The 13,754-nt window shown below is 42.8% G+C and overlaps 1 pseudogene; it reads left to right on the top strand.

The window, feature by feature from the left end:
* The first annotated feature begins 1,196 nt into the window (after window positions 1-1,196).
* On the top strand, window positions 1,197-1,322 carry LOC132247992 (U5 spliceosomal RNA; annotated as a pseudogene).
* Window positions 1,323-13,754: the final 12,432 nt, after the last annotated feature.

Raw genomic sequence — 13,754 nt, 5'->3', positions numbered from 1 at the left:
GTCCGATAACCGTGAGTACCACCGTCTATTGGGAGGCCCCACCCAGGATAAAGATCTCCACTGGAGACCCCTCTGAAGGTAATCGAGTACATCCAAGTCGTGGCAGGCGAGTTGAGGGGAGGGGCCACACCCCGATAGGCCAGGCGGAGCGAGGCGCAGGCTCCACAGGGGGGCACTTGCCCCCCCCATTTAACGTTCATTGATTTTATTGATCAACATTGATGAACATTGACATATTTTAAAAAAGGGAGGAAGGGAGGTAAAGGTAAAAACCTATCTGGGGCTGCAGGGCAGAGGCTGCCACACAAGTGCACGCACACACGCAGCCAGCAGTACAGGCAGAGTGGTGAGAGCAGCTCTGAAAGCTGCACCTTCCATTCCACTTCAGGCAGGACCCAGGAGCTGCTTCTACAGATAAATCTGTGGGATGGTGGTGGAGGTGGTTGAAGGGTCAGGGCTTGGGAACTATCCCTGCACCATCGAAGCTGGGTGCCAAACTCTGGTGAGTCTGAACCAGCCCTGCACCATTGGGGGACCTCTATGACACTAGGATAGTCTGGGCTCAGGTCCACTTTAGGCACTCCAGAAACTGGTGCATGGCCCTGATGGTGCAGGGCTGAACCTGGCACTCCAGAGTACCTGTTCTGAGCCCTGCTGCATACCACCAGAACCTTTAAATTGTGCGCCCCCACTATCAACAGTCACCAGTCGCCTATGAGGAATTTGCCTTCCACTTAACAAAAAAGGAAGCTCATTTTGGTGGCCTGAAAAATGTTTCAAGCTCTCTTTCTGGAAGTGGAAATTTTGCAAACTGGTCATTAAAGCTGAAATGGAATATAGGAGACTAATTCTCACTATAAAGCACTGGTTACTGTAGCAAATGGAAAGACAATGTTTATGATATGTCAGGATACATGCCCTTTTTCACAGGTGGCATAAGGCCATTGATGGAGAAAGAGATGGAAAGCATAGATATATGATTGATTCTGTGTGTGTGTTTAATAATAAGTTTTTTCTTTGGTAACAAAGCTAGTTTAAGAAAGGAGCTTAAAGAGGACTGATGCTTGGACGTTTTAGGTCTTGACACTTAGCTGGACACTAGTGCTTTACTTGGCAGGATCACATAGCTACATTAATATTCTTATAATATTGTAATATAATATAAGTGTATGTGCCGCACACACATACACTTGCACATACTCTGGTTTCTCTTCAGATCGTATAAATCTTTCACCTTTTACTAAAGATTTCCATGGAGAGGAACAGTTATATATTAAACCTAGGCATTTAATTGAAAATCTTTCAATAACATTAATGTTATACATTAGAACGTCTTATCTAAGCTGAATATCAGAATGGTTCCAAAAATATTGGGTTGAAATCATGGCAAGTTAAAGTGTGTTGCAGGCAGGGTGTGGGGAGGGGAGAGGGAAATGAATATCAGAGAACAGTAAAAGGGTTATACAAGTTTATCAGCACATGATGGTGAAGGATATAAGAAGCCAGTTGCATAACAAGTAGAGTTTGCACTTGAGGCATCACAATGTGGGGCGCGGGGTGGGGCAAAGGGCATACTTGGTCTGGGAGTGGGATGGAGTGGGCAGAGCCAGCCTTAGGGGTAGGCAGCATGAATGACCACCCAGGGCACTGTATTCACAGGGGTGCTGCACACACATACACCTGCACCCTGCCCTGCTGCTTGTGCTGGGTGGGAGTCATCTGGAAACTTTGGTGGCAAGTAATCCTGAGGGTTGGGCAGTGGGATCTGGCCTGCCCCCCACCTCCCAGCTGTGCTCGGGGCTGATTGGAGCCAGCTGGCTGGGACAGTAGGGTAAATAGCACCCTCAGTGTCTGTAGTGGGTGCTGTCAGGCAGCATGATGGGCTGGGAGGAGAGTGCAAAGGGCTGAACCAAGAGCAAGGTGGCGGTGCCCAGTGAGAAGGTAGTGTGCAGCTTGCATGTCAAGGGTTTCACCACCACTGGCCTGCTGGGGCTGGAGACTAAGCTGCAGCCTTCCCTGGCCACCACCACTGCCAATGGGGAGGGCAAAAGCAGCCACGTGGCACTGGGCAATGGTGACCTACTGCTGGGGATGGGCTTTCTGTGTAGGCCACGCTGTCTACTGCCCACCCACCTGCCTGCCCTTCCTGTCACCCCATGCTGAGTCCCTGCCACCCACTGGCCTTGCTGCCCAGCACCAGGCTAGCATCTCAGTGCTGCCCCGTGATAGCCTATGGGGTCCCTTGCCTTCCACAGCTGCCCCTCATGTACCCACCACTCCCACGTGCACCCTCACATATACCTCCACACCCCACCCCATACCCATACCCTGCAAACTCCTTCATACACCCACCATGCACACACCCCACCCCACACACACAGCATCAGTGACTTGGGGGAGGGTGCCAGGAGTGGTGCTAGGGGCAGAGGGGGTGCCAAAATACAAGTTTTCCCAGGGCATCATTTCCCTAAGACTAGGGACAGAAGGAATGTGGGTTTTGAGAGTGGCAGGACATAGAGTTCTAAGAGTAGGTGGGACATGAGGTTCTGAGAGTGGGGCTGGAGAGGGTGACATCAGTTTTACCTATGCCAGGAATTTCTAAACAGTCCTCAGCTGAGGTGCCACTGTGTGGTTTGCCTGCCCTGGCTGTTGCTTTTAAAGCAGCAGCAACCAGATTTGGTTTTGGAATTCCTGGCATGGGTATGCTGCTGGGGCATGGAATCTGCATCAGTGGAGGGTGATTTTGGTGCCTGCCTTAACTGGGAGTTGTGCTCCTCTCACCCACCCATAATTACACTACTGCAGGAAGCAAAGTGCTTTTTGGTAATGCAGGAAGATTCTGGACATACTAATTCTAGTCTCTTTTTATGACTCTAGTCTCTTTTTATGACCAGGTTATGAAACGCCTGGACACAGGAGGAGGGGTGGATGTCGTATACTTAGACTTCAGGAAGGCCTTTGATACGGTATCCCACCCCATACTGGTGAACAAGTTAAGAGGCTGTGACTTGGATGACTACGCAGTCCAGTGGGTGGCGAATTGGCTGGAGGGTCGCACCCAGAGAGTCGTGGTAGATGGGTCGGTTTCGACCTGGAAGGGTGTGGGCAGTGGGGTCCCGCAGGGCTCGGTCCTTGGACCGATACTCTTTAATGTCTTCATCGGTGACTTGGACGAGGGAGTGAAATGTACTCTGTCCAAGTTTGCAGATAACACAAAGCTATGGGGAGATGTGGACATGCTGGAGGGCAGGGAACAGCTGCAGGCAGACCTGGACAGGTTGGACAAGTGGTCAGAAAACAACAGAATGCAGTTCAACAAGGAGAAATGCAAAGTGCTGCACCTAGGGAGGAAAAATGTCCAGCACACCTACAGCCTAGGAAATGACCTGCTGGGTGGCACAGAGGTGGAAAGGGATCTTGGAGTCCTAGTGGACTCCAAGATGAACATGAGTCGGCAGTGTGACAAAGCCATCAAAAAAGCCAATGGCACTTTATCGTGCATCAGCAGATGCACGATGAATAGGTCCAAGGAGGTGATACTTTCCCTCTACCGGGCGCTGGTCAGACCGCAGTTGGAGTACTGCGTGCAATTCTGGGCGCCACACTTCAAGAAGGATGCGGATAACCTGGAGAGGGTACAGCGAAGGGCCCCTCGTATGGTTAAGGGCTTGCAGACCAAGTCCTACGAGGAGAGACTAGAGAAACTGGACCTTCTCAGCCTCCGCAAGAGAAGGTTGAGAGGCGACCTTGTGGCGGCCTGTAAGTTCATCACGGGGGCACAGAAGGGAATTGGTGAGTATTTATTCACCAAGGCGCCCCTGGGGGTTACAAGAAATAATGGCCACAAACTAGCAGAGAGCAGATTTAGATTGGACATTAGGAAGAACTTCTTCACAGTTCGAGTGGCCAAGGTCTGGAACTGGCTCCCAAGGGAGGTGGTGCTCTCCCCTACCCTGGGGGTCTTCAAGAGGAGGTTAGATGAGTATCTAGCTGGGGTCATCTAGACCCAGCACTCTTTCCTGCTTATGCAGGGGGTCAGACTCGATGATCTATTGAGGTCCCTTCCCACCCTAACATCTATGAATCTATGAATTCATTCACTATTATATGAAGAGGTAACTTGTATTGCTGTTTATGGAGAATGACAAGCTTGATTACTGAAATCCAACAATAAAATGGCATGTACATTTTTTGCATTTATGTCACAGATAGCTGTTCAGATTCTGATACCATTCAGCAAAAGTCATTGGGTTTACTCAGGACACAATACACAACACAACATGAATAAGATGATCAGATTCTGCCTCTAACTTGATTTCCATTTTAAAAATAGGCAGAAAATTACTTGGTGTTTATATAAAGTAAACCATTTTTCAGGTCTTACTTCAGTGCTAGGGAAATTTTTTGCAATACAAATTTGAAAATAAGATGATAAAACACCTATGGAAACATAATATAATAGGGCAAAGGATATTTTATCATTTTCAGGTGGGCTTATATTAAAATATTTTTCTGCAACTAATAGGGTGACCCAGGGTTCCTTCCTAGCTATTTCTTTGTAAGATTGGATATTAAAGGTATCACTGTTCCCTAGCTACTTCTGAAACCTCACAAAACATGGGAATTAGCATTTCATTAAATATTCTTATTCAATAATATGCATTTAGCTTTAACATGTAACTCCATTTCTAAGCTTTTCAGTATGACATACATCTCTTACATTATTTGCTTAGGATCAAAACATGAAACCAAGTGCAAATGTTGAAGGAGTTGCTTCTTTAAGAGTCAAATCACTGAACTGATTGTGGAAAAACTCTAAACTGTACCTACTGTGAAATGTAACCTTGATACAAATAGAGATATACTTATTTCAGCTTTTACACTTGCGCACACACACCCTGTTAAACACACACACATATACACTTTTTATTTTTATAAATATATATGTGTGTTTAAATTGAACACAAGCAAATACTTCTTATTGTTCTTATTGTAATCCATCTAGTTTTCGTCCACTTGGTTATATTAATACACAGGATAGAAACCAATATGAATTAATCTAAGTAACATTTCGTAAAATACTATGTAATAATACAGTATGTATAACAAACCAAGTTAGAACATTCCCATGCATACATTTCTTACGTTTTTCCTGTTAAAAAGTCCAGGAGATCTTTAGTGATTTCAACTTAGGCATTTTTTATTCTAATTTTAATTTTTAAGAGACTCATCTTTTTAGCAGCATTCTTTTGGCTGGTCTTTCTTCAGTATGATATTTTAGAAGGGAATCTGGTGCATGCATTATGATCTACAGATATGTACTTAAAAAGATTTCAGCGAGTAGGCAGCTCTTTAAAAGAAGAAAGTGTAACATGATTCAGGGGCTGGAAGCTCAGGCTATGTAAATTCAGATTTAAAGTCAAGCTGAAGGGTGAACAATATTGAAGGGTGATGGTAATTAACCATTAAAACAGCTTACCTATAGGCATTGGGGATTGTCCAATACCTGCAGGTTTTTAAATGAAAGGTAATTGTCTTTCTAAAAAAAATATGCAATAGTTTAAATGGAAGACTCACAGCAAAAACTTCTTGAGGTTCTATGTTCTTTGTTACACAAGAGGTCAAATTAGTTTTTGGTATTACTGTTTCCTTTTTGTCTTAATTTTAATATTAAGTGTATTCGTGTATATTAAGTTATTAGTGTAAGTACTAAAGGAGCTTTATTCTACATATTGCATAATATAGAAGACCTCTGTTCAAGAATGATGACTATTAAGGAGATTGCTTTGACAAGGGAGTGAAAACAAACGTGTCTTTTTTTCTCCCTTACATGAGTTGGCAATATGTAAATCTGAGATCCCAGTATCCTAGGTAGAGGTGTGATATTTCTTCCTTGAAACTTACTTCTTCATCTCTTGGTTTTGTCTGTATGAAGGATTCAAAGAGAGAGGAACAAGCTGAGAATTCTTCCTCACAGGAAATAAGCTTGATATATTATTTTTGTTTAATCAGACCTTGTTTAATGGGCATCTCATAGTTACTGGCACGGTAAATATACAAAAACAGGAAACCAACTCCTTGCCTTTTCTAAAGAAAATGAACATTAGTTGTTGTTAAAATGACAGATGAATGAGAAAAAAGTTCTAGCAGAATTCATTCAGGATGGTAAATGTTTTCCCTCATCACCCTTTGCAGTAGAATTGCTTTGTGATTCTCTAATAGCATAATGCAGCCCTAAAGGCTAGGAAGAGAGGGCGCTCCATGTGCTCCAGGAGTAGGGGAGGGGGGAGCTTTAATTAGAACCTCTCCAAGAGCCACTCTAATTAAAGTGCCTGGAGCATCATGTGTATCACCATCCCTGCACTGAAAAGTGGCTTACACCAGTTTGTGTAACTTTTGGGTGTTTATACATGTGCAGCGAAGCTGCTCTGACATCCTGTAATTCCAGTGTGTTGGAGCAAACTTAATTAATTGAGTCTGCTGGAGTATGGTAATTACTATGCTCCAGCAGACTTTAGTGATGTGTATCAGCGTTCCCACGCTGAAAAATAGTGGCAGAGGTGGTTTAAGCAAAGCTTGTTTGATGAGCTTAAGTTAAAATGCCCTTGCTGCCATTTTCCAGCATGGGTATGATGATACATGAAATGCTGGAGTCTGCTGGAGTGCGGTAATTACCACGCTTCAGCAGACTTGATTAACTGAGTCTATTCCTACGTGCTGTAATTACAGTGCATCAGAGCAGCCTTGCTGCACATGTACAGGCACCCAAAAGTTACACATCTACCACTATAAGTGATGGGAAACTGATTAAAACTTTTAACATAACAGAAATTCAGAGTACATAAACTGCTTTCAAAATGACTGAATCAGGTTTAAGATAAAGTGCAAGTTTAAGATAAACCTGGTTGGACGTAGTACCATACTTAACTGATTTAGGTTAAACTATTGAACTTGTGTCCCTGATCCCCTCCCAACTCAATTTCCCTTGCAGTCCCCCAGTATTCCAGGATGCTTTGCAGCCCTGGGCTATGCTATTTGATCTGGTGGAGCAGGGGTGGACCCACCCCTAGCTGTCACAGTCTTGAGACCGTAAAGCCTCTTCTCCCTAGCCTGCATCCTGCCTGTACCTGCTTCCTTCTCCCCCCCACCCCGCCCCGCCCCACCCTCCCAGTGCTGTTCAGACCCATGCTGGGGTGGGCCCATGCTTGGCTGGGGGGGGATGGTGTCCCCCCTCCCCCCACCTCTTAGAAAGGCAGGTGGCTGGCGAGGGGGCAGGGCTGGGGAGAGATTGTCTGCTGGCCCTCCCCTTCTCTGCAGCTGACAGCACGGGGGTGGGGATGGGGAGGGCATTTCTTCTGCAGCCAATAGGGGTGGGCTGCTGATTGGCTGAGTTCAGCACCCTTTGGCAGTGTCTGGCATGTTTAGAAGTGTGTATGAGCACCTCCAGGCTCCTGGCCTGGGCCAGTGCAGGCTTCTGTTTGCTTTGATCACTGGAACACTAAACGTCAGTTCAATTCATTATCTGTCCAATCTGTGTAGCTTAGAAAAACCTGTAAAAGTTGAATCAATTCCACCTCAGGATTTTTGAACCCCTGTACTTAGCCAAAAAAGCTAAGATGGCCAACTGCACTAGGTTGCCATGCTAGCAGGGGGTCCCCTGTTGGCCAAGGCCCTTTGTTTAGGGCTCCTAATGCCATCCCCTTCCCAATCACTAGTTATAGGGCTTTACTCAAGTTCTTCTGTGCCGTAATGTATTTGGGAGTGATAGCAGGTGATACAATTTGGAGTTTCCAGTGTACATTGGGAAAATTGGTACTGCATAAATGACTTGGAGCAATGTTTGTACACACACACTTGAATCACAAGAAAAGGCAAGGAAAAGTGTATTCTTTATCTTCTCTCATCCAGAGGAAGTGGAAAGGGTATATAGGAAGGTTTGAAAAAGCAAGGTTAAGAAGGTATGTTTTATAAGGAGAATGACCATACGTTTATAAGAGAATCACACACTGACAAAATATGCATGCTAATTTGCACTATGAGTAATGTCAAAACCAATGTTTTTCAAAAAAAAATGTACATTTTTTTTCAAAATACATGAAACAGCAGTATGACAAAGAAATCTCCTTCTTTAAGAGCCAGTCCCATAACTGCTGTTGTTACAGGTTAGTTTAAATATTTTGCTGCTTAATTCTGTTCTCAGATGAACTATACTCAGACTTAACAGTTTTATAACCTCATTAATATTGGTAATGAATTGATTTTACTGTTAAGATGCTCAATATAGCATACAACTATGATCATAAATATTTAATCAAATATTGATCTCAATCAGTTGCTTCAAATATCCGTGAATCACATTTGATCAATACTGGTAATGCTTTGCATACTGTCAGTTATTCGAGTTTAATTAAAGGCATTTTATCATTTTATTTAAGGAAACCCAAAAGCAGAATTTCAGTGGAATCTGCTCATCTTCTCAGTGCATAGAGCTCTGAGCTCCAGTCTCTCATGCCACCTATACCAACATGCTACGAACCCTTCTGTTGGTAATTAGTTAGTTGGCTCTTTTACCCAGGTACAGGAAAAGGCTATGATTTCTTGTAATGAATACCTTCACAGAGCTAGTAGGTTATTAGACCAACTTATTCAAAACAGTCTTCATGGCTCTATTCATGATGAGCAGCCTGAAGATTTCTTAAAAGAAATACGTACTGGTGCTAAGTGCTTGAAGGAAATAATGCTTAAAAGAAATAATAGTGCTGAACTTTTCACAATCATGGTTCTTAATGATTCTGGATTTAAAATTCATGGTGTGGGGCTGGGATGGGGTGGGGTTGGAGAGAGAAGGACAGAGAGATGCTGTAGTCTGTTGGTTATGTCAAGCAGCAGGAGGGTAGAAGATCTGGATTTTAGTCCTTTATCTAATGATTATACACAGTAACAAATTCTCAATTGGAGAAATTGACAGTCTCTCATGCCAAAATACTCTGTAGCTTTGTGGTTAGGGTATTCTCCCCTAACCATTGAGACATGGTTCAAGTGCCTGCTTCAGATCAGCAGTGTGAAGCTGAACCTAGACCTCTGCTTCCAAGATGAGTATCTAGACCACTAGGTATGGTGGTGAGACCAGGAGACTTATCCCTTTTGTGCCTGTTATTCAAATGCTTGGTGAGTTTAGGGAAGTATTTAATTTTGCTATGTGAAAAGCAAAATAGTTTTAAGTAATCTGATTTTTGTTTGCAATTTTTAGTCAGTCAACTCTTCATCAAATTCAAAGCAAATTTGGAAAAAAAATGGGTTAGTCAAAGCTGCATTATTTGGTGAATAAGTTATTTGCCAATGGTGGAGCTTGAGGGGAATTATTCTGTTTTATCACTACAAAAATAGTGCTCAGCTCCACTTTCAGAGCCTACTGTTAAGTCCAAATTTTAACTCTGACCTTTAAATGAAGTTTGTTTACCATCCTATTCATCATGCATTCAAACACCATGATTTCAAAATGTCAGACATCATGAATTTTAAAAAGAAATGAGCAAAAAAAAATTGGTGAAAATACTTTTAACGAACATTGAACATTGTGCACGACTAGTTTACAAATAGAACCTAATGGATTGGCTGTTTTAGTTTTTAAGAGGCTTTTTAGCCTTTGTGTCAGCTTTTAGATTGTAATTTAGTGTGACTCGAAGATTTCATTTTCTCAGTATTTACAAATTTAAGCTTGGTATGGGAAAGTGTTCTAAAGACCTAATAGCCAAGGTTCATATTGCCCCACTAGGCATATAGCTGGATCTGAAATGGAAGTTGGACAGCTGAGCACAGAAGAATGGTTCAAATAGGTCTAGAACCAGCGCCCTAATACTTCATTACCAGCTTGTATCCACTAAGTGGATACAAGGAGCAATGGTCTCAAGTTACAGCAAGGGAAGTTTAGGTTAGAAATTAGGAAGAATTTTCTCACTAGCAGGGCAGTAAAACACTGGAACAGGTTACCCAAAGAGATGGTGGAAGCTCCATCCTTGGGGGTTTTCAAAACCTGGCTAGACAAAGCTTTGCCTGGGATGATCTAGTTGGGGCTGATCCTTCTTTGAGCAGGGGGTTGGACTAGATGACCTCCTGAGGTCCCTTCCAACCCTAGTTTTCTATGATTCGAAGTGCCTACTTGTCCTATAAAGCTTTTCTCAGCCTTATAGGACAGGTAGTTTTCTTTTAGCTTGTGTTCATTCTGGCCTCATGATATGTGGTTGCCCAATGACTCAGCTTCAACAAAAGGGGTAAAGAACACCCTCACCTAGCCCATTCTAAAGTCTGAGGGTCACTGTCTTGCAATGCTTGCAGCCTCACCTGGTCTCTGAGTGCTCCCGGAGGCCAGCCCACATGTGGCTTCTAGATCAGGGAACAGCCCTGACTCCTTTCCACTCCAACACTCTGCTCTCTGGATCCTGAGGGCACTTTGACATGTGTTCCAGGGTGTGGGGGCTCCCTTGGCTCAGTCCCTGCAGCTTGGTTTCGCTGCACGGACTGAGCCAAGCAGGGGGAGGTGGTTACAAGGAAGCTTTGACTCCAGAGCAAGATAAATCGAGTCTGCTCCAACACATTCTAATTGGAACATGTGGGAGCACGTGTAAAAGTGTCCTCAATCCCCAGCCCCCCAGTTGTTTGTGGCTCTGACTCAAGGAACTAGTTTAGAATTCAGGTCTCAAAAGAGGGACTTGATATCTTCTTGGGGAGAGCAGATACAGCCTGAACTTCCAAGCATCAAAACAGACAGCTCCTTTTGTCCTCTTTACCGGGGCAAAGTCTACAGAGCCAAAGGTTTTCTTCTCCCATCCAAAGGATTAAGTAGTTCTGTCTGTAAGCCAGCTGACACAAGACTCTTTTCTTCACTTAGGTCAACATTCTGTTTCTTTCCTGCTCCATCTGTTGTCAAGCTTATCTCAGCCTCTTTGCTGCCCTGGTGTCTCCTCCAAAGGACAAGTACCAATCCCATCTTGAAGCAACAGCATGGCTGTTCAAGTCCTGATGATGCTGAAGTTCCCTTTAGTCTTGTCCTGCCTGTAGCTCTGAGACTCAACCCTTCATTAGTTTTGTAGATAAATTCAGGCATACAGCATTCTAACAACATGACCACATTTCAAACAGAATTATTACAGGAACCCATATAAAACCCACTCTCCTGAAAAAGGAGATATAAGAATTTAAATCTATTCGGGATAAGAAAGGCCTAGCACTATGGGCCCCCACATCCTGAGTAAATGCTGTATCCTATTAAGCAAAAAGTGGATGGCAGAACTGCACGCTGTGTTGTGTATTGTCTGTCTTCAGAAGCCTGGCTACTACAAAAGGGTGATTAGGCTTTGCATGAATTGGAAGTGAATGGAAATACATAGTATATAGCTGGAGAGGGGCAGGAGTTCAGATACACCCCTGTGTTTTAATGTTTCCCACTGGCTATTTCTAATTATCTCCAGGCTTCCTGAGGCCCCTACAATTCCCCATTCTCTAAATATAGCACCTAGATGCGCAAATCGGAATTCTTTTTAAGTGTCTTTAACATCTTTCCCTTTAGAGCACTGGGAAGTCAGACATTAATCAGGTCATTTTGAACTTCTCTCCTGAGGCAGATGCTCAGAAGTTAGGCACCACCTCACCTAACTTAGGGAACATATTAGAACAATTTGAATCTTGGCCTTAGTCTGAAAGTTTCAATTGTCTAATTATAAAACTTCCTTTTTGAATGTTTTTATACCTTTATTTTCACAGATACTTTGAGATTTAACTGTATGCTCCAGAATGACATTTTTTTTTTTTAATTTTATTTTCCTCACAAATGACCTTTTGAAAGAAAGTTTTACCAGCTTCACCAAGCAGCATAGGAGCCATGTGCATCTAAAAGCATATCCACAGGGAAAAAGAATGACAACATCCTTCTTGTTGTATGGTGTTACAATGGGGGCGCATCTACACAAGATGTTTACTGCAGAGTAGACTAATTAGCTCCACAGTAAACATTGCACATCTACACGTGTGCCCCTATTAGGCTGGACTAAACTAATTTACTCTGTACCAGGATAGTCCAGACAACCATTATCTTGCTGTGGAGTTCTTTTACTCCTCAGCATCGTATGTGTAGACACTGCCCCAGCAGGTTGGGGCACAAGGGTGCTTCAGTGCAGAGGCTGCAGCCTGGCTAGCCCCACACTGGAGTATCCTTGTGCCCCAGCCAGGCCCTCCAGAGCATGTTGAGTTGGGAGGAGGATCCCTGGGCTAGCAGGCTGACCCCCAGGGCCTCCTGCCAGCTGGGGCTGCTCTGACCTCATTCAGCATGCTGCGGTCCTGGGCATATGTTCAAAATGGTGTGCCTGGGAGCAATAAACTCTGGAGTTTACTGCTTCCATTAATTGCACATGTAGGCATGCCCTGGGTTACCCAGCAACACTGGGAATCTTGGTTCTAAAAAAATGAAGACATTTCCTTTATATCCTCTTCAATAACTATTATGCTTGTTATATGGAAGCAGAAATGAAGTTAGAAGACTTGACTGGTTGGTTTTAAATATTAAACTCTCTTCATCTGCATTTGGGAGGAAAAAAACTTTTCCTTCCATAGGTCATGTTTGTGGGTAAGTCTGTAACTAGAAGACTAGGTTCACTTAGCACCAAAATTGTATAAAAGTCTGTAGTAGGTTTACCAGCTTCATGTAAAATGTCTGAGCGCTGTTGTTACAATTTATCCATGCACTGGATTATGCTCTAATTGCAATGAATTTTTTTAAAAAGGAAGTTGAAAGTGGAATAATTTTTCCTATGAAATAAAGTTAAGGTTACAAATATAGATCATTAATTTAAAGTGGCTGTGTGTGGGCTGGAAGGGGTATTATAGAAGTGATATATCCCAGCATTATTTCAGGACTAAGCGTTACTATCCTAGAGAATCTAAAGTTTAAACTTTACTTCAGATTAAATCATGTTAAGTAGTGTTGACTATATAAACTTAACCAAACACATTTTTCTTGTAAATTGCTGTTTTATTGTAATTGACATGATGTGAAATGTTTCAACTTCTACAACACTTTGTTTGGGAGAAAAAAAAGAAAAAAATTATAGCAATGACTAAGCATCCCATTTCCATATCTCTAGGACAAAATCTTTTGATATTTCTTCTTGAAACAACTTGCTTTAAAACTCTTTAGTAGTAGTAGTACTAGTATCATCATTCATTATATACAATTAAGGCAGCTAAAATCAGTGCAAAGCATTTTAATTAGTATTAAACATCATTTTAGACATTTTCTGTCCTGGAGAATGTTGAGATGTTGAGGTTAGTTTACAATTTCAAAGTGAAGTGAAATCTCAAAAACTTTTGTAAGATACACATTTGTCTTCATGTCTTTAATGTTATAGTAGAAAAATACACAGGTGTGCACCTACATCATTCCCTCTCTAGTTGTTTCTACTTACCCCTCCCAAGAAGAGTAGGTGGCCCAGTCCTTTCATACTAATATTAACAATTCAGTAAAAATCTAATTTTTGTAGTAGTACCATGGAATCACCTTATTGTTAAGCCATTTTAGGTTTAGCAGTTTTCTCAGGTTTCAGTAAGCTGATTTTTCTCCCAGAGAAATTGAAGGAAAAGGGAAGCCCGAGGGATGGATTGAAGTGGGAAAGGATTTTGTTTATCCCTCTGGTGACTGTGGCCATCTCAAAATCTTGAACTTTGGTTGATCAAAGGATGTTTAAATCCTAACACTGCTCTGT

The sequence above is a fragment of the Alligator mississippiensis genome, chromosome 1 (assembly GCF_030867095.1).
Source record: "Alligator mississippiensis isolate rAllMis1 chromosome 1, rAllMis1, whole genome shotgun sequence".
NCBI classification, from domain to species: Eukaryota; Metazoa; Chordata; order Crocodylia; family Alligatoridae; genus Alligator; species Alligator mississippiensis.
The sequence above is the reverse complement of the archived record's forward strand: the minus strand, read 5'-3'. Positions and strand labels throughout refer to the sequence as shown.